Below are 19573 nucleotides of genomic sequence, written 5' to 3'. Positions count from 1 at the left end.
CCCAGCATCTGCAGTTCCGTGTGTCCACAAGGCTCTCCTTTGTGCCTTGGCAACTTGCTTGGTGTGCCACCTTGCCTGTGAGATGTGGCAGGGAGCAGAGGAGAAGACTGACTACAACCTAACCTTGGCAGGGCAGGCTCGCTGTTGGCAGGAGGTGATGCCTGAAACCATTCTGGAATGGGGAGAAAATGATCCTGGGAAACAGAGAGCCCTGGGAAACAGAGCTGGCTGTTACAGGAGGAATCAGTTCACATTATACAGTATATTTCATTGCAGAACACTGGAGAGCAGAGGGTGGAGTCAGCAGTGAGGTTCTCAGCAGCTACCGTGTAAGCTCTCAGGAGCAACTTGCAAACATAGCCTGTTAAAATGCCTTTTGAACTAATGTACAATTTTGCCACTGTGTGCGTGAGGTATTCAGTAATGCCACCGCTGCCGTTCAGTACAGGCGAGGGGAAGGGCTTGAGGTGGCTACGGCGAACTGTGCTGCTTCCAGCTCTCTCACTCTCCACTCTTGTCGCACTGTGTCCCAGCTTCTCTCTGCGTACAATCATTTCTCTGTGTAAGATATTTTTTTATTTCAAGTTTTATTAAAAATGCCAAGCAAAAAGAATAAAGACGTTTTCTTCCGCTAAGTCCTGGTTGCGTTTCACCCCTCTCACTCCCCCGGCTCCCTCTCTCAATCCCAGGAATGATTGGGTCAACATATGACGAGCGTTTTGTCGGCACTGGGCCTGCACTCGCTGGAGTTTAGAAGGATGAGGGGGGGGGGGGGGGGGGGGGGGACCTCATTGAAACTTACCGAACTGCGAAAGACCTGGACAGAGTAGATGTGGGGAGGATGTTTCCACTAGTGGGAAGAGTCTAGGACCAGAGGGCGCAGCCTCAGAATAAAAGGACTTACCTTTAGAAATGAAATGAGGAGGATTTCTTTAGTCAGAGGGTGATGAATCTGTGCAATTGATTGCCACAGACGGCTGTGGAGGCCATGCCATTGGGTATTTTTAAGACGGACAGTGACAGATTGTTGATTAGTACGGGTATTAGGGGTTATGGAGAGAAGGCAGGAGAATGGGATTGAGAGGGAAAGATAGACCAGCCATGATTGAATGGCGGAGTAGACTTGATTTGCCAAATGGACTAATTCTGCTCCATTGACTTAAGAACTTAACTGGATGTAGATTGGTGCGGAAACGTCGTCTATCCATTTCCCTCCACAGATGCTGCCTGACTTGTGGAGTTCCTCCAGCACTATGTGTTCTGCTGAAAGTTCTGGCATCTGCACTCTCTGGCAGGTTAGTCTCTCAGACCACAGTGCCTGCTTCATCCCTGTCCCCCCAGCTACAGGAGGATAAAGCTTCTCACCTGGGAAATAAAATACCGGGACTGCTGGAAACCTGAGCTAAATATGATGATCAAACTTTGTCTACCCGAAGCACTAACTCTGTTTGTCCCCCCGTCCCCCGTCCCCACCACAAATTATTTCTAGCATCTTTTGATTCCATTGCATTTCATTTTTCATACATTTAGCATTTAAGAGATTCGGAAAGGGGGGAGGGAAAAGATTTAGTAGGAACAATCATGTTAAAACACATTTGGACAGGTCTTTGGACAGCGAGAAGAAAGGTTTAGAGTGATAAAATGCCGGTAAATCAAACTAGTTTCTATGGAGCATCTTGGTTGGCATGGATGAGTTTGCATGAGTTGGACTGCAGGACTTGCCCCTGACCTGAGATTGAATAATGCTTAACCTGAGGGACTAATTCTTAATTTTTGCGTGTGCTGCTAAAGTGTGGATGTGTCCATGTGTGAGTGTATCTGTGTGTGTGTATGTGTGTGTGTTTGTATATCTGTGTGTGTGTGTGTGTGTGTCTGCGAATAAGCATGTGTCTATGTTTGGTGAAGGAGTCAGTGTGTGCATGTTTGTGTGTGTACATCTGTGTGTGTGAATGCCTGTGAATGTGCACATATGTCCGGTGAGTGAATCAGTGTGCACGTTGTGTGAAAGTGCATGTGTGTGTATCTCTATGTGTGTGTATGTATGTATATATGTCTGCGAACATGCTTGTGCATACGTCTGGTGATTGTGCGTCCGTGTGCGTGAGAAGGCAGAGAGCGAGTCAGTCTGCGTACCCAGCCCCCAAGGCAATCGATCAGCCCCCAGTTGCAGCAGCAGTGGGTTTTTGGTGTTGCCTCTCGGCGGTAGCTGTGCAGGGCAGGACTGTTTTCAACACGTATGGAATCAATTATAAACCACATGATCCCCATTCTCAGCTTCCCCTCTTTTGGTTGATGTATTTTCCTGAGGCCCCTCTCACAGAGCCCTGACTGTTGGGCCTTCAATGAGCCTCTTGTCTGCATCTGACAGCAGCACTGCATCTCAAACTCCAATTTCTCTGCTGGGTCAGAGTCAGTGTTTGGATAAAGGCCTGTGTGACATGCCCAGCGCTGTTCTGGAACGTATAAAAACACACAGGGGTCTCGGCAGAGTTCACGGCTGCTGTTCAAGTTTTTTTTCTCTCTCAGTGTTAGCAAGTTAAAGTGATCGTTCTAAACTGCCAGCAATTAGGAAAGAAAGTGTCCAGAATCTGTGGGAGTCACCCGCTGGTAATCACAGTTTACCAGGGCAGCTCTAGCCAAGAACATGATGTGATGCTCACAATTAGCTTTAGGCTTATTATTGGCACGTGCGCTGACTGAGGTACAGTGAAAAGCTTTGTTTTGCATGCTATCCGAACAGATCAGATGTGCCCTATAGACACCTGTCCCTTTACCTCCCCCCTCAACTCCATCCAAGGACCCAAACAGTCTTTCCAGGTGAGACAGAGGTTCACCTGCACCTCCTCCAACCTCATCTATTGTATCCGCTGCTCTAGATGTCAACTTCGTTGCATCAGCGAAACCAAACGCAGGCTCGGCGATCGTTTCGCTCAACACCTTCACTCAGTCCGCCTTAACCAACCTGATCTCCCGGTGGCTGAGCATTTCAACTCCCCCTCCCACTCCCACTCCCAGTCTGACCTTTCTGTCATGGGCCTCCTCCAGTGCCATAGTGAGGCCCACCGGAAATTGGAGGAACAGCACCTCATATTTCGCCTGGGCAGAACATTGACTTCTCCAACTTTAGATAGTTCCTCTGTCCCTCTCTTCCCCTCCGCCTCCCCAGATCTCCCTCTATCTTCCTGTCTCCACCTATATCCTTCCTTTGTCCCGCCCCCCTGACATCAGTCTGAAGAAGGGTCTCGACCCGAAACATCACGCCTTCCTTCTCTCCTGAGATGCTGCCTGACCTGCTGAGTTACTCCAGCATTTTGAGAAATAAATACCTTAGATGTGCCCTATATATATGCAATCAAGCCAATCTCAATAGATTAGAGCAAAGGGGAAGATACAGAGTGCAGAGTGTAGTTCTCAGCATCGTAGCGCATCAGTTACAGAGACATAGTCTAATGTCCTCAATGGGGTAGAGGTGAATCGGACAGTACCCCTAGCTGATGGAAGGACCGTTCAGAAGCCCAATTACAGAGGGGAAGAAGCTGTTCCTGAGTCTGGTGGTGCGCAATCTCAAGAATGACCCCAGTTATTTCCTCTTCTCCCTGAACACCCTCAGGAGAAGAAGGAATGACTGGGGTGGAACAAGCCGTTGATAACATTGGCTGCTTTCATGAGGCAGCATGAAGTGTAGATGGAGTCAGTGATGGGAAGACTGGTTTGTGTGATGGACTGGGCTGCATCTGCAACTCTGCCATTTCTTGCGGACTTTACACAATAGACTTTATTTCGGAGACACAGCGTGGAAACAGGCCCTTCGGACCACTGAGTGCAGACCAGTGATCACCCCGTACACTCGCGCTATCCTACACACCAGGGACAATTTACAATTAACCTACAAACCTGCACGTCTTTGGAGTGTGGGAGGTAACCGGTGCACCCGGAGAAAACCCACGCGGTCACAGGGAGAACGTGCAAACTCCATAAAGACAGCACCCGCAGTCAGGATCAAACATGAGTCTCTGGCGCTGAGAGGCAGCAAGTCTACCGCTGCGCCACTGATCCTCCCAACTTGGGCAGAGCTGTTCCCAAGCCATGCTGTGGTGCGACATGACAGTGTGCTTTCTTTGGTGCATCTGTAGAAGTTTGTAGGAGTCACTGGGAGTCAGACCAACAACAGAGCTGCCTGCATTCAGGTTGACAGCTTTCTGAGCTTGGCTCCTGAGGTGAATGGCGTTGGAATCAGACGAGTGGCTGGCACAATCACCAGAGCAATCCTATTCGCGTATTCCCTTTGATCTTTCCATTTCCCCCTCACCCTCTCGACAGCATAACACTATTTTCTCTCCCTTTCCCAGACTTTGACCTGAAATGCCAACTCAGTTTTTTTTCCCCAGATGCTGCCTGACCTGCTGAGTGTTTCCAAATATTACTGAGCATTTCTTTCAGATTTTCGGCATTCTCGGAGAGTAGAGATTAGACTTTGGACTTTAGAGATAGTGCGCAGAAACAGGTCCTTCGGCCCACTGAGTCCGCGCTGACCGGTGATCACCTGGACACTAACACTATCCGAGACACTAGGAACAATTTACAATTTTTTTTTTTACTGAAGCCAATTAACGGATGTCTTTGGAGTGTGGGAGGAAACCAGAACTCCCAGAGAAAACCCACGCGGTCACAGGGAGAATGTACAAACTCAGTACAAACAGCACCCATAGCGGATTTAAAAACAAAATGTATCTTTTAAAATATTTTTAACATTTCTGAGAACTATGAAAAGAATTTTAAAAAACAATGGGCGGCACGGTAGCGCAGCGGTAGAGTTGCTGCTTTACAGCGAATGCAGCGTCGGAGACTCAGGTTCGATCCTGACTACGGGTGCTGCACTGTAAGGAGTTTGTACATTCTCCCCGTGACCTGCGTGGGTTTTCTCCGAGATCTTCGGTTTCCTCCCACACTCCAAAGACGTACAGGTATGTAGGTTAATTGGCTGGGTAAATGTAAAAATTCTCCCTAGTGGGTGTAGGATAGTGTTAATGTATGGGGATCGCTGGGCGGCATGGACTTGGTGGGCCGAAAAGGCCTGTTTCCGGCTGTATATATATGATATGATATGATATGATAATGTCGTACCAAAAAGTAATTTTCAGTTGGGTAGACTCTCAGTAAAACACTTTTGCCACATCGTGAGAGAGAAGTCGTTCTCAGCCAGATAGAGTAGATGTGGAGAGGATGTTTCCAGTAGTGGGAGAGTCGAGGATCAAGAGGGCACAGCCTCTGAATTAAAGGAAGTACCTTTATAATGGTGATCGGGAGGAATTTCTTGCGTCAGAGGGTGTTCATTAGTCATAGCAGCAGAATTAGGCCATTCAGCCAATTAAGTCCACGCCTCCATTCAATCACGGTTGATCTATCTTTCCCTCTCAACCCCATTCTCCTGCCTTCTCCCCATAATCCCTGATACCCGTACCAATCAAGAATCTGTCAATCTCCACCTTAAAAGGCCTCCACTGACTTCTGTGGCAATGAATTCCACAGATTCATCAGCCTCTGACTAAAGAATCTGGTGGTGAATCTGTGGAATTCATTGCCACAAAGGGCTGTGGATGCCAAGCCATTGAGTATTTTAAAAGCTGAGATTGATAGGTTCTTGATTAGTAAGGGTGTCAAAGGTTACCGGGAGAAGGCAGGAGAATGGGGTTGAGAGGGGGAAGATAGATCAACCATTATTGAATGGTGGAGCAGATTCAATGGGCCGAATGACCTAAATTTGCTCTTATGTCTTATGATCATTCCGAAGTGAACTTTCTCTGGCGAGTTTAGTTTGTTTATGCCAGGAAACCAGAGTGACGTTGTACATTTTGTCGTTTGCCGTTTCTGCACATTTCTTGGCAGAGCTGTACATCTTTTGCACAAAGTTTTATTTTTAAAACACAATTATTTTGAAAGAAAACTGAGTGCCATGAAGATAACGAATCCAGCATAGAAATGAACCATTTGGTGGGAGGTGAGTAATGCGGCTATTTTCGTGACAATGTTAAGATGGAAATGTAAAAACCCGGTAAGTAACCAGTTCCTTCTATCACCGAAACCACCACTTCTCAATTAACTTGCGGTCTTGCAGTCTAAATTCTGTTGCTTTATGTGGAAACCAACCTAGAACCCTTCAATTACAGCCTGGTCATGTCTGGTTCTTTAACAAACTAGCTACATATTGGTGGATAAGTTTGTTCTTTTATTTATTTTTGTATACTGTGGCTGAGATTGTAGTCAGGGAGAGATTTGTCTGGGGCACAAGGAACTGCAGACGCAAAACACAAAGTGCTGGAGGAACTCAGCGGGTCAGGCAGCATGTGGGGCGGGAGATGGACAGACAATGTTTTGAGTTGGGGGAAACTACTTCAGGTTGCGGTATGGGGAAGAAAAGCTAAGGAGAGATGGGGGCAGGACAAAGCCTGGCAAGCGATGGACGCAAAATGCTGGAGTAACTCAACGGGACGGGTGGCATTTCTGGAGAGAAACGAATGGGTGACGTTTCGGGTCAAGGCCCTTCTTCAGGCTGAGAGTCAGGGGACAGGAAGACTAGAGATGTGGAAGGGTAAAGTGTGAAAAGGACAGATCAAAGCAGACGATGCTCAAGGAAATGTAGAATGGTTCTTGTTGGCTGAAGGGAAGGTGACAACGAGGTGTACAAACACTAATCAGGACAGTGAAACTAGTTGGAGAACCAGGGTGGGGGAGGGACGGAGAGAGAGGGAAAGCAAGGGTTATTTGAAGTTAGAGAAGTCAATATTCATACTGCTGGGTTGTACGGTGCCCAAGCAAAATATGAGGTGTGAGTGATAGGTGGATACAGGTGATGGGAGTGACTGGTTTCATTGGCATGTTCTCCATGTTCTCCTGACCCGCTGACTTACTCCAGCACTTTGTGTCTTTTTTCTGTCGATTATAATATTTGACAGTGGCGAGACTCTTCCCCTGGTTGAATAGTGTAGTGGGATAATTTACATCTACATTTAAGGGTTTAAAAAAAAACAAAGCGCTGGAGAAACTCAGCGGGTCAGGCAGCATCTGAGGAGGGAGAGATGACGTTTTGGGTTGGGACCTTTCTTCGTACTGACTGGAGGCCCTGTGGTACAAGATGGCGGTGAAGGTGAGTGCTGAGGGTGGACAGGTGAGGCTGCAGTTGTGAGTCTGGGTCAGAACATGGTCAAACAGCAGGAATAAGGTCATAAGTGATAGTAGCAGAATTAGGCCATTTGGCCCATCAATTCTACACCGCCATTCAATCATGGCTGATCTATCTTTCCCTCTCAACCCCATTTTCCTGCCTTCTCCCCATAACCCCTGACACCCATACTAATCAAGGATCCTATCAAACTCTGCCTTAAAAATATCCATTGACTTGGCCTCCACGGCCTTCCGTGGCATTGAATTCCACAGATTCTTCGCCTTATTATTTATTATATTTTCATATATTTTCATATTTCAGATACAGCGCGGAAACAGGCCTTTTCGGCCCACCAAGTCCGCACTGCCCAGCGATCCCCGCACATTAACACTATCCTACACCCACTAGGGACAATTTTTTATTTTTTTTAAACATTTGCCCAGCCAATTAACCTATATACCTGTACGTCTTTGGAGTGTGGGAGGAAACCGAAGATCTCGGAGAAAACCCACGCAGGTCACGGGGAGAACGTACAAACTCCGTACAGTACAGCACCCGTAGTCAGGATCGAACCTGAGTCTCCGGCGCTGCATTCGCTGTAAAGCAGCAACTCTACCGTTGCGCCACCGTGCCGCCTTCTGACTCAATGAAATCCCTCCCCATCTCCTCCCTGAAGGAACGTCCTTTAATTCTGGTCCGAGACGCTCCCATTAAATACTGGAACTTTGAGAAAAACACAAAGTGCTGGAGGAACCCACTCATTAGCTCCATCCAACATTGCCCATCTTTCATACAGACGGAACAACAGACCGGGAACTCGACTAAAACCAATCCTTGAATTATATAACCATCCAGACCAACAAAGACTGTTTCCAACTGTACCCCAGAACCATCCCTGTTTGGAATCCTTTGCCACCGCATATAAAATCTTCTGTTGAAAGTAAAACTGTTGCTTGCAAACACTAAATTTTAAATGTGCAACTGCAAGCATGAGGGACTGCACATTCATAGCCCAACAGCGGCGGGTGACAATAGACAATAGACAATAGGTGCAGGAGTAGGCCATTCGGCCCTTCGAGCCAGCCCCACCATTCAATGTGATCATGGCGGATCATTCTCAATCAGTACCCCGTTCCTGCCTTCTCCCCATACCCCCTGACTCCGCTATCCTTAAGAGCTCTACTTAGCTCTCTCTTGAATGCATTCAGAGAATTGGCCTCCACTGCCTTCTGAGGCAGAGAATTCGACAGATTTACAACTCTCTGACTGAAAAAGTTTTTCCTCATCTCCGTTCTAAATGGCACACCCCTTATTCTTAAACTGTGGCCCCTGGTTCTGGATTCCCCCAACATTGGGAACATGTTTCCTGCCTCTAACGTGTCCTACCCCTTAATAATCTTATATGTTTCAATAAGATCCCCTCTCGTCCGTCTAAATTCCAGTGTATACAAGCCTAGTCGCTCCAGTCTTTCAACATACGACAGTCCCGCCATTCCGGGAATTAACCTAGTAAACCTATGCTGCACGCCCTCAATAGCAAGAATATCCTTCCTCAAATTTGGAGACCAAAACTGCGGTATCAACAAGTCAAGAACTCAGCTAGTCAGGCGGCATCTGTGGTGGGAATGGGCAGATGACGTTTCGGGTCGGGACTCTTCTTTAGACTGGAGCAGAATTTCCACTGACGCCCTTTTAAAAAAAAAAAAAGTCCGATTTAAAAATAAATCCAGACGACTGTGTCTTCTTGTACAAATAGTAACAAAACAAAAGATGAAATAGTCATTGGCTCAGGCGTGCCAAGGGAAACAGTTCAGAAGCCTTCGCTCCAAGCCAGACCTGGTCTAAAAACTCCGCTCAGGCAAACCTGTCACGGAGCCAAAGTGGGACCCATGGCAACGTGGGATCATGAGCCTCTCAGCGTGCACAGCCCACGTCAGCCACATCTGGTAGTTATTGAGAAACAGGAAACGTGTGAGGGAGGGGGGGAGCTGGTGAACAGTGCAGGGAAAGCTGCAGCCAGCACTTCAAGTGGATCTGCCCCTTCCACAGTGCACTGGCGGAGAGGGCGGTGGGGCCCACAGCCACAGCCACAGCCAGCAAGCCCCGTCTCTCTGAGCTTGGCGCAGCACTCCATGCCGTTACACGCCCTGCTGAACTTCACAACCTTTCCTGCAAACCTCAGATGGCCGGACATTCCTTTCAGCGACTGTTTAATAAACCGTACGCTCCTCCCTGCCGCAATCCCGGATAAAGATTAAAGTGCTCACCATGACACTGGGAATACATGCAGTGCCACTCGCTTTAATGTGGTCTGCCAGCCTCCTTGTGGAACTTGCTGACGCCCTTTGGTCTGACTTGTTTTTAATATAATCCTTCTGTCCCTGTACCACCTCACTCACTGTAGCTCTCTGATACTCCTCTCTCTCCTCCTTGCGATGAAGTCCGATACACTCAGAGGCCTCTCTGCAACACCCTCTGAGATGCCTGTAACCCTCCCTGTGACAGTCCTACTGCCTTGGGGGTGGCACGGTGGCGCAGCGGTAGACTTGCTGCCTTGGTTCGATCCTGACTATGGGTGCTGTCTGTATGGAGTTGAAAACATTTTTCCTGGGTGCTCCGGTTTCATCCCACACTCCAAAAACATCCAGGTTTGTAGGTTAGGAAAAAAACACTGCAGATGCTGGTTTAAATTGAAGGTGGATACAAAATGCTGGAGTAACTCAGCGGGTCAGGCAGCATCTCAGGAGAGAAGGAATGGGTGCCGTATCGGGTTGAGACCCAGAAGGAATGGGTGACGTTTCAGGTTGAGACCCTTCTTCAGCCTGAAGAAGGGTCTTGACCCAAAACGTCACCCATTCCTTCTCTCCTGAGATGCTGCCTGTCCCGCTGAGTTACTCCGGCATTTTGTGTCTACCAGGTTTGTAAGTTAATTCGTTTTGGTAAAAATGTGTAAATTGTCCCTAGTGTGTAGGATAGTGCTAGTGTCTGGGGTGATCGCTGGCATGAACGCAGTGGGCCGAAGGGCCTGTTTCCATGCTGTATCCCTAAAGTCTAAAGTAAAGTCTAAAGTACTGCCCACCCTGCCGTTCTGCCCCAGTTACCTTAATCTTCACTTGAACCATCAAACCATACATGCTCAGCGCTTGTTATCGGCAGCATAAAGTATAAGTGGATCAGGCTAGGTCAGAAAAAAAAGTAGATCAGGTAGACAACTGACCATGCTTTGGAAGAGTTGTTGGTGTTGAAGAGTTTACCGACCCTAGCAGAGAAGACGGTGTAACAGCAATGGCAGGTATTCCTGGGAATAATGCAGATGTTGCAGGATCAATTCATCCCAAAGAGGAGGAAAGATTCTAAGGGGAGCAAGGGGCACCCGTGGCTGACAAGGGAAGTCAAGGACAGCATAAAAATAAAAGAGGATAAGTATAACATAGCAAAGAAGAGCGGGAAGCCAGAGGATTGGGACTCTTTTAAAGAGCAACAGAAGATAACTAAAAAGGCAATACGGGGAGAAAAGATGAGGTACGAAGGTAAGCTGGCCAATAATATAAAAGAGGATAGTAAAAGCTTCTTTAGGTATGTGAAGAGGAAAAAAATAGTTAAGGCAAATGTGGGTCCCATGAAGACAGAAGCAGGGGAATTTATTAGGGGAACAAGGAAATGGCAGACGAGTTGAACCGGTACTTTGGATCTATCTTCACTAAGGAAGATACAAAAAATCTCCCAGATGTTCTATTGGCCAGAGACCCTAGGGTGACGGAGGAACTGAAGGAAATTCACATTAGGCAGGAAATGGTGTTGGGTAGACTGATAGGACTGAAGGCTGATAAATCCCCAGGGCCTGATGGTCTGCATCCCAGGGTACTTAAGGAGGTGGCGCTAGAAATTGTGGACGCATTGGTGATCATTTTCCAATATTCTATAGATTCAGGATCAGTTCCTGTGGATTGGAGGATAGCAAATGTTATCCCACTTTTTAAGAAAGGAGGGTGAAAGAAAACAGGAAATTATAGACCAGTTAGTCTGACATCAGTGGTGGGGAAGATGCTGGAGTCAATTATAAAAGATGAAATTGCGGAGCATTTGGATAGCAGTAACAGGATCGTTCCGAGTCAGCATGGATTTATGAAGGGGAAATCATGTTTGACTAATCTTCTGGAATTCTTTGAGGATATAACTAGGAAAATGGAGGTAAAAGAGCCATTAGGATGCAGTGATCACAATATGATAAGTTTTACTCTACAAATTGAGAGGGAGAAGGGAAAATCAGAAGCGTCGGTATTACAGTATAGCAAAGGGGATTACAGAGGCATGAGGCAGGAGCAGGCCAGATTTGACTGGAAGAAGACCCTAGCAGGGAAGACGGTGGAACAGCAATGGCAGGTATTCCTGGGAATAATGCAGAAGTTGCAGGATCCATTCATCCCAAAGAGGAGGAAAGATTCCAAGGGGAGTAAGAGGCACCCAAGTCCGAGTCTGAAGTTTTAGGGTTAGATTTATTATTGTCAAATGTACCGAGGTACAGTGAACAGCTTTGTTTTACATGCTATCAAAGTAGACAATACTGTAGATAAACATAACCAAGCCAAACTCAACTCTACAACGTTTCGAGCAAAGGGGAAGGCATGGAGTGCAGAATATGGCACAAAAGGTTTGCAGCAAAAGATCTTCCTCGTCCGAGTTGGAGGATTCGTGTGGAGAAACCATTTCACAGATGGTGGGCACAGCGTGGTGTTTTGTCGAAGTAGCTACGGTAGATATGTAGACCTTACACCAAGGGGAAGTCTCAGCTGAGCCTGTTCTGTGACCGCTGGATGTTGACACACAGATATCATATCAGGAAAAGGATGTAAAATTGGCAATTAACAAATCAATTGGCCTCATGGCTGGTGAATCAGAATGAAAATGACTTCCAGGTCAAGCCGGGCAGCAACTAGTCAACTCTTAACTGTGTGGGTCCACACACAGAGGCTGACGCTCAGGGGATGTCCACTGCAGGGCTGAGCTCCATCTGGCAGGATTCCCAACGGTGACAAGCTCTGTTGGTGTCCTTTGAAACGGATCCCTGCATTTGGCAACCGCTCAGAAAGAGCGTGGGACATGCCAGCACATTGCAAGCTGAGACAATCACACAATGCCAGCATTGGGAGTGAAATATTTTGCAAACATAACAATTATCACGACAGTGGGAGCCAGATTGGATGGAGCCTTTTGTTCCTAAACTTCATTAAACATTTGACTCTGTAATGCTTACTGAATCTCAAAGTTCCGTACGCGGGATAGATTTATGTGATACAAATCTTGTCCGTTATAGTTCAGACTTGTTGGGGGAGTCCCGAACCAGCGGCCACAGTTTAAGAATAAGGGGTAGGCCATTAAGAACGGAGACGAGGAAAAACCTTTTTCACTCAGAGAGTTGTGAAGCTGTGGAATTCTCTGCCTCAGAAGGCAGTGGAGGCCAATTTTCTGGATGCTTTCAAGAGAGAGTTAGATAGAGGTCTTAATGATAGCGGAGTCAGGAGATATGGGGAGAAGGCAGGAACGGGGTACTGATTATGGATGACCAGCCATGATCACGGTGAATGGTGGTGCTGGCTCGAAGGGCCGAATGGCCTACTCCTGCACCTATTGTCTATTGTCTGTCTATTGACTTCACTCTTCCCCAACTTCCTTTTGCCAAAATATTTGACTTTGAATTCCTGACACATTAAAGTCTTCTCAGGGTTGTACTTGCCCACAGTCCTCCTGCTAGTTCCCCTGTGATTGATGGTTTATACATGCACAATAGAAGCAACACAGAGACACAGACTCAACTACGTTATTGGTCTGATGAAGAAGTGTCCTGACCTGAAACATTGCTGGTCCATTTCCGTCTACAGATACTGCCTGACCCGCTGAGTTCCTCCAGAATTTTGTTTGTTGCTCTTGTGTTATTTAAGTGATTGACTGGGGAAGGTGTCGCAAAGTCCTCCAGCACAACCAGCAGGCCTCTTGGAAGCACTTTGAAAGCCGTTGGATTAATTGATGAAGTCAATGAAGATTTTTTGAAAACCTTTCTTAAAAGTAGCACTTGTCAAGTCAGCTGCAGTTAAGTCTAATACCGTAGGTTTTCTTTTAACCCTTTTCAGTTAGCCAGAACAAGTGAGGTCTGAACCAAATGACAGGACAAAAATGCCTGTTTATTTCGTTCCAATGTGGTAACGGGACCTGAAGACCACTGAGTTCACACCAAGCAATGATCACCTGTGTACTTTTTCTATGTTATGCCACTTTCACATCCTACACACTAGAGACAATTTACAATATAATACAATACAATACAATACAATACAATATATCTTTATTGTCATTGTACAGGGGTACAACGAGATTGGGAATGCGCCTCCCATAGGATGCAATAAATTAATTAGCTAGTCAATATTAATTTAAACAACCCAATGAAACAAATTAGAATAGTTTTAAACAGAATAAAGTGCAGTAGATCTGTGCCAGTTCACTGTGCGATGTGACCATCCGGCTCAGCAGGACCGGTTCATAGCAGCTATGGCCCTGGGAATGAAGCTGTTTCTGAGTCTGGAGGTATGGGCGTAGAAGGCCAATTGATCTACAAACCTTATACGTCTTTGGAGTGTGGGAGGAAACCAGAGCACCTGGAGGAAACCCACGCGGTCCCAGAGTGAAGGTACAAACCCCACACAGACAGCACCCACGGTCAGGATCAAACCTAGGTTTCCAGCACTGCAAGGCAGCAACTCTACCGCTGTGCCACTGTGCGTCCTTGTTAAAGGAACACTTTTTAAAAATCAGTTTAATACACAGAATCTGTGTTTCATTGCCAGGACGTTGCCATGGAAAATTGGAGCATTTTAACTTAGAGAATTGATCACAGGTGCAGAAGGAGAGCTAATGAAAGTCAAGATTTGTGGAAAAAATTGCTCATGGTTATTTAGCTTGCAAATGCACCTGGTGGAATAGCCAATGCCAATTGGACCAGTTATGGATGTTCATCACTAGACCACCTGCCTCTCCAACCTTTGGTCCCCCAATACATCAATCCTCATGGCAACCCCCTCCCCTCATCATCTAGACAGCATTAAAACTCTTAATTACCCCAAATGGTCAATCAGCCAACCTCTCTCCCTTACTGTATGATAAGCAGAGGGGTGTTAAAAACAAAAACATAGCTCAATGTTTTCTAGCACCTGATGTGATTTTCCTCCACACAGGATCCAGGAGGTTAATGTTTTTATGCTATAGCAAACCAGATTAATTCTGGACCATTTCTAACCCTCATTGCTCCACTACACATTTCACCTCCCAACCCCCCCCCCCTCTCCTCTGGTTCTCTGAACTTTGCATGACTTCCTTCAGAAAGGAGATGAGGAGGAACTGCTTTCGTCAGAAGATGATAAATCTGTGGAATTCATTGCCACAGAAGGCTGTGGAAGCCAAGTCAATGGATATTTTTAAGATGGAGATTGACAGATTCTTGGTTAATAGGGGCGTCAGGGCTAAGGGGAGAAGGCAGGAGGATGAAGTTGAGAGAGAAAGATAGGTCAACTTTGATTGAATGGCAGAGTAGACTTGATGGGCCAAATGACCTAATGCTCCTGTAACTTATGAACTTATGAACTTCTGAACCTCAAGGACGATGTAGTTGATATTGCATGAGCTGTTCGTGAACAGCTGCAATTGGCTTTTTGCAGACGCTCCTGTTTGGCCTTTGCCCAACAATCTGCCTCTCAAGGAAACCCCTTGCTTGTGTTCACTTATTACCGGCCATGCTCTGTTCTGCCCCTCCTCACTTCCATCTATCTTTCCTGACCCCGCACTTCAACAGGTCTGAAGAAAGGTCCCGACCCGAGACGTCACATATCTATGTTCTCCAGAGATGCTGCCTGACCCGCTGAGTTACTCCAGCACTTTGTGTTTTTTCCTGGAGAGCCCATTGTCCTAGCTGCTGAGTTCTGGGTGGTCAGCCATGATTGAATGGCGGATTGCAGGAATGAGTGGGTTAGCATATGATGAGCGTTGGGCAGTACTGGGCCTCTACTCGCTGGAGTTTACAAGGTTGAGGGGGGACCTCATTGAAACTTACAGAATAATGGAAGGCAGAGATAGAGTGGATGCGGAAAGGATGTTTCCACTGGTGGGAGAGTCTAGGACCAGAGGTCACAGCCTCAGAATTCAGGGGCGCTCTTAGAAAGTAGGTGAGGAGGAACTTCTTTAGTCAGAGGGTAGTTAATCTGTGGAACTCATTGCCACAGAGGGCTGTGAAGGCCAAGTCAGCGGATATTTTTAAGGCAGAGATAAACAAATTCTTGATTAGAACGGGTGTCAAGGGTTATGGGGAGCAGGCAGGAAAATGGGATTAGGAGGCAGAGATCAGCCATGATTGAATGGCAGAGTAGACTCGATGGGCTGAATGGCCTAATTCTACTCCTGTAACTTGTGAATTTATGAGTAGACTTGATGGGCCGAATAGCCTAAACCTTCTCCTATGACTTATGAACTTATGTGGTGTCAGTGGATATTGAGCTCCCACTGTTAGGCATGGAGGAATTCGGAGTGCTTGTGTTAAAATAGGCTTTCCTAGCCATTGATGCAGTTTAAAGTACTTATGTTTCAGACTAGATCAGAGATAAGGAGACATTTCAGCTTCAGCCATTTCCTATTCCTCTCCGCAGTGTTTATGGCCTGACAAGAGCTTCCATAAACAGACTCAAATCCTTGGAAAGGTCAGGGTCTGAGAGAGTTTAACCGGCTCCGATCAAATTTCTAGGGGCCAGATTTGGATGAAGATGTAAGGGGTGATGTATAAAAGATTCAAATCAGCTAATGAGAAAATTAGCCCAGGATTTATGTAGGAAGGAACTGCAGATGCTGGTTTACATTAACGATAGACACAAAATGCTGGAGTAACTCAGTGGTACAGGCAGCATCTCTGGAGGGGTGGATTGGGTGACGTTTCGGGTCGAGACCCTTCTTCAGACTGAGAATCAGGGGACAGGATGACATAGAGATTTGGAAGGGTAAGGCGTGAAAATGAGAGATCAAAAGGAACGAAACTCAAGGAAAATGTAGAATAGATCATTGTTAGCTGAGGAGAAAGTGACAACGAAGCAAACAATGAGTTAAATTTAATCAGGAGGACTGTCAAACTAGTCGCAAAACTAGAATGGGTGAGGGATTGAGAGAGAGAGGGAAAGCAAGGGTTACCTGAAATTAGAGAAGTCAATATTCATACCGCTTGTATAAGAAAATAACTGCAGATGCTGGTACAAATCGATTTATTCACAAAATGCTGGAGTAACTCAGCAGGTCAGGCAGCATCTCGGGAGAGAAGGAATGGGTGACGTTTCGGGTCGAGACCCTTCTTCAGACTGATGTCAGGGGGGTGGGACAAAGGAAAGATAAAGGTGGAGACAGGAAGATAGAGGGAGATCTGGGAAGGAGGAGGGGATGGGAGGGACAGAGGAGCTATCTAAAGTTGGAGAAGTCGATGTTCATACCACCGGGCTGCAAACTGCCCAGGCGAAATATGAGGTGCTGCTCCTGCAACTTCCGGCGGGCCTCACTATGGCACTGGAGGAGGCCCATGACAGAAAGGTCAGACTGGGAATGGGAGGGGGAGTTAAAGTGCTCGGCCACCGGGAGATCAGTTTTGTTAATGCGGACCGAGCGCAGGTGTTCAGCGAAGCGATCGCCGAGCCTGCGCTTGGTTTCGCCGATGTAAATAAGTTGACATCTAGAGCAGCGGATGCAATAGATGAGGTTGGAGGAGGTGCAGGTGAACCTTTATCTCACCTGAAAAGACTGTTTGGGTCCTTGGATGGAGCTGAGGGGGGAGGTAAAGGGACAGGTGTTGCATCTCGTGCGGTTGCAGGGGAAAGTGCCCGGGGATGGGGTGGTTTAGGTAGGAAGGGACGAGTGGACCAGGGAGTTACGGAGGGAACGGTCTCTGCGGAACGCAGAGAGGGAAGGGGATGGGAAGATATGGCCAGTGGTGGGGTCGTAGGTGACGGAAATGTTGGTGGATGATATGTTGGATCCGCTGGCTGGTGGGGTGGAAGGCGAGAACGAGGGGGATTCTGTCCTTGTTGCGAGTGGGGGGAGGGGGAGCAAGAGCGGAGCTGCGGGATGTAGAAGAGACCCTAGTGAGAGCCTCATCTATAATGGCGGAGGGGAAGCCCCGTTTTCTGAAGAACGAGGACATCTCGGAAGCCCTAGTGTGAAACACCTCATCCCGGGCGCAGATGCAGTGTAGACGGAGGAATTGGGAGTAGGGGGGATAGACTTTTTGCAGGGGACCGGGTGGGAAGAAGTGTAGTCCAAATAGCTGTGCGAGTCGGTGGGTTTATAGTAAATGCCCGTCACTAGTCTGTCTCCTGTGATGGAGATGGTGAGGTCCAGAAACGGGAGGGAGATGTCAGAGATAGTCCAGGTTACCGCTGTTGGGTTGTAAGCTGCCCAACCGAAATATGGTGAGGAAGAGACACAGAGAGATACAGATACAGATACAGAGATACAGAGCTTTTATTTGTCATTCGGTACCGAGGTACCGAACGAAATTACGTTACCAGCAGTCACACAAAAAAAGAACACAAGACACACGACCCCAACACAAACATCCATCACAGTGACTCCAAACACCCCCTCACTGTGATGGAGGTAACAAAACTCCCCCCCCCCCCCAAAAAAAAAAGAGAGCTGTGAATCACCACAAGCCTCTGGATGGTTTACACTACCCAGCACAAGCCTCACATAGATGGATTCTTACACCTCACCTCCCTGCGCCAAAGTTGCTGCGTTTTCATGTTTAATTGTCCATCTGCTGAAAATCAGCGCTGGAAATTCTCAACCGAGATGCCATTGTTCATCACAGCAAATCAACCATTCTGGGCTTAAGTCCAACAGCTTCATGTGTAGATGCATTTACAACTTTAAATCTAATTTATGGTCCCATCACAATCTGCTCCAACATATTGCTTTGATTTGGTACGGGTGTTAGGGGGTTATGGGGAGAAGGCAGGAGAATGGGGTTTGAGAAGAAGAGATAGATCAGCCATGATTGAATGGCGGAGTAGAATTGATGGGCCGAATGGCTTAATTTTGTCCCTGTTTGTTCTGCTAATGTTTGTTGGATTTAAAAAACACTAAAAATAAATCTTCCCTTCCTCTCTCTTAATCCAGTTAATTGGATAGCATATAACAAAAGCTTTCCACTTTATCCCGGTACATGTGGCAGAAATAAACCAATACTAATGCAGCAAGTAAACAGGCCCTTAGGTCATCAGGTCATAAGTGATAGGAGCAGAATCAGGCCATTCGGCCCATCAAGTCTACTCTGCCATTCAATCATGGCTGATCTATCTCTCCTTTCTAACCCCATTCTCCTGCCTTCTCCCCGTAACTCCTGACACCCTTCAGCCCACCTTGTCCATGCCGACTAAGTTGGCATACTGGGCGAGTCCCATTTGCCTGCGTTTGGTCCATAGCCCCTAAACCTATCCCCATGTTTGAATAAACATTGAACTGGCCGTCTTCAGTTCAAACTATTTCCTAATCTTTCCTTGAAATATTTCTCAATCCTTGAATGATTTTGCAACACAGATATTTGTTTGTTCAGGAAGGCCACCCCATTGATCTATGCCTTCATTGCACTGTTGTCAACTAGTAGTCAGCTTGTTGTCCAACAGCTTCATGTAGAGATGCATTTACAACTTTAAACCTAACCTTGTAGTGGGGGTCTGGACGCGACAGGAATCAGGCCAGACGCCAGGTAAGAAGTAACAATAACTTTAATGCAGTAACGAACATACACTCACTCAGTCATCCCCACGAGTCAAAACAATAACCCCTTCCAGCAAACCCCGTAGCACCAGAACACTCTGTCTCCAGGGGAATGACCCAGGGAGTGACCTAATCCCCCCTGTCCACTCAGTGCCGAGGGGAATGACCAAGGGAGTGGCCTAGCCCCCGGGCACCGCCACAGGACCCCCCCCCCCAAGAACCGGAGGCACGAAACGGACGGGGGACATACGAAACGACCAGCCTGTGTGCGCACCACGGCGGGCACAGGAACCGGAACCACCCCGCCAGGGGAAGACTCCCGCGGGAACTCCGGGGGTAAGGGCCGGGACGCAGGACGACCCCGAGGGCGAGGCCGCGCCAGTAGGACCGGCTGGCTAACGTCCACGTGTGCCGGCATCCGCCGCGAAATAGAGACAGTCTCAGGACGACCCCCTGTCCGTTTCGTGACCTATGGTCCCATCACAATCTAGCCCAACATTTATCTTTGTTTAGTATGTGTGTCAGGGGTTATGGGGTGAAGGCAGGAGGAAGGGGTTGAGAGGGAAAGATATGTCAGCTATGATTGAATGGCGGAGTGGGCTAGATGGGGCGAATAGC

Source organism: Rhinoraja longicauda, chromosome 25 (assembly GCF_053455715.1).
Source record: "Rhinoraja longicauda isolate Sanriku21f chromosome 25, sRhiLon1.1, whole genome shotgun sequence".
NCBI classification, from domain to species: Eukaryota; Metazoa; Chordata; class Chondrichthyes; order Rajiformes; family Arhynchobatidae; genus Rhinoraja; species Rhinoraja longicauda.
Note: the sequence above shows the minus strand (reverse complement) of the source record.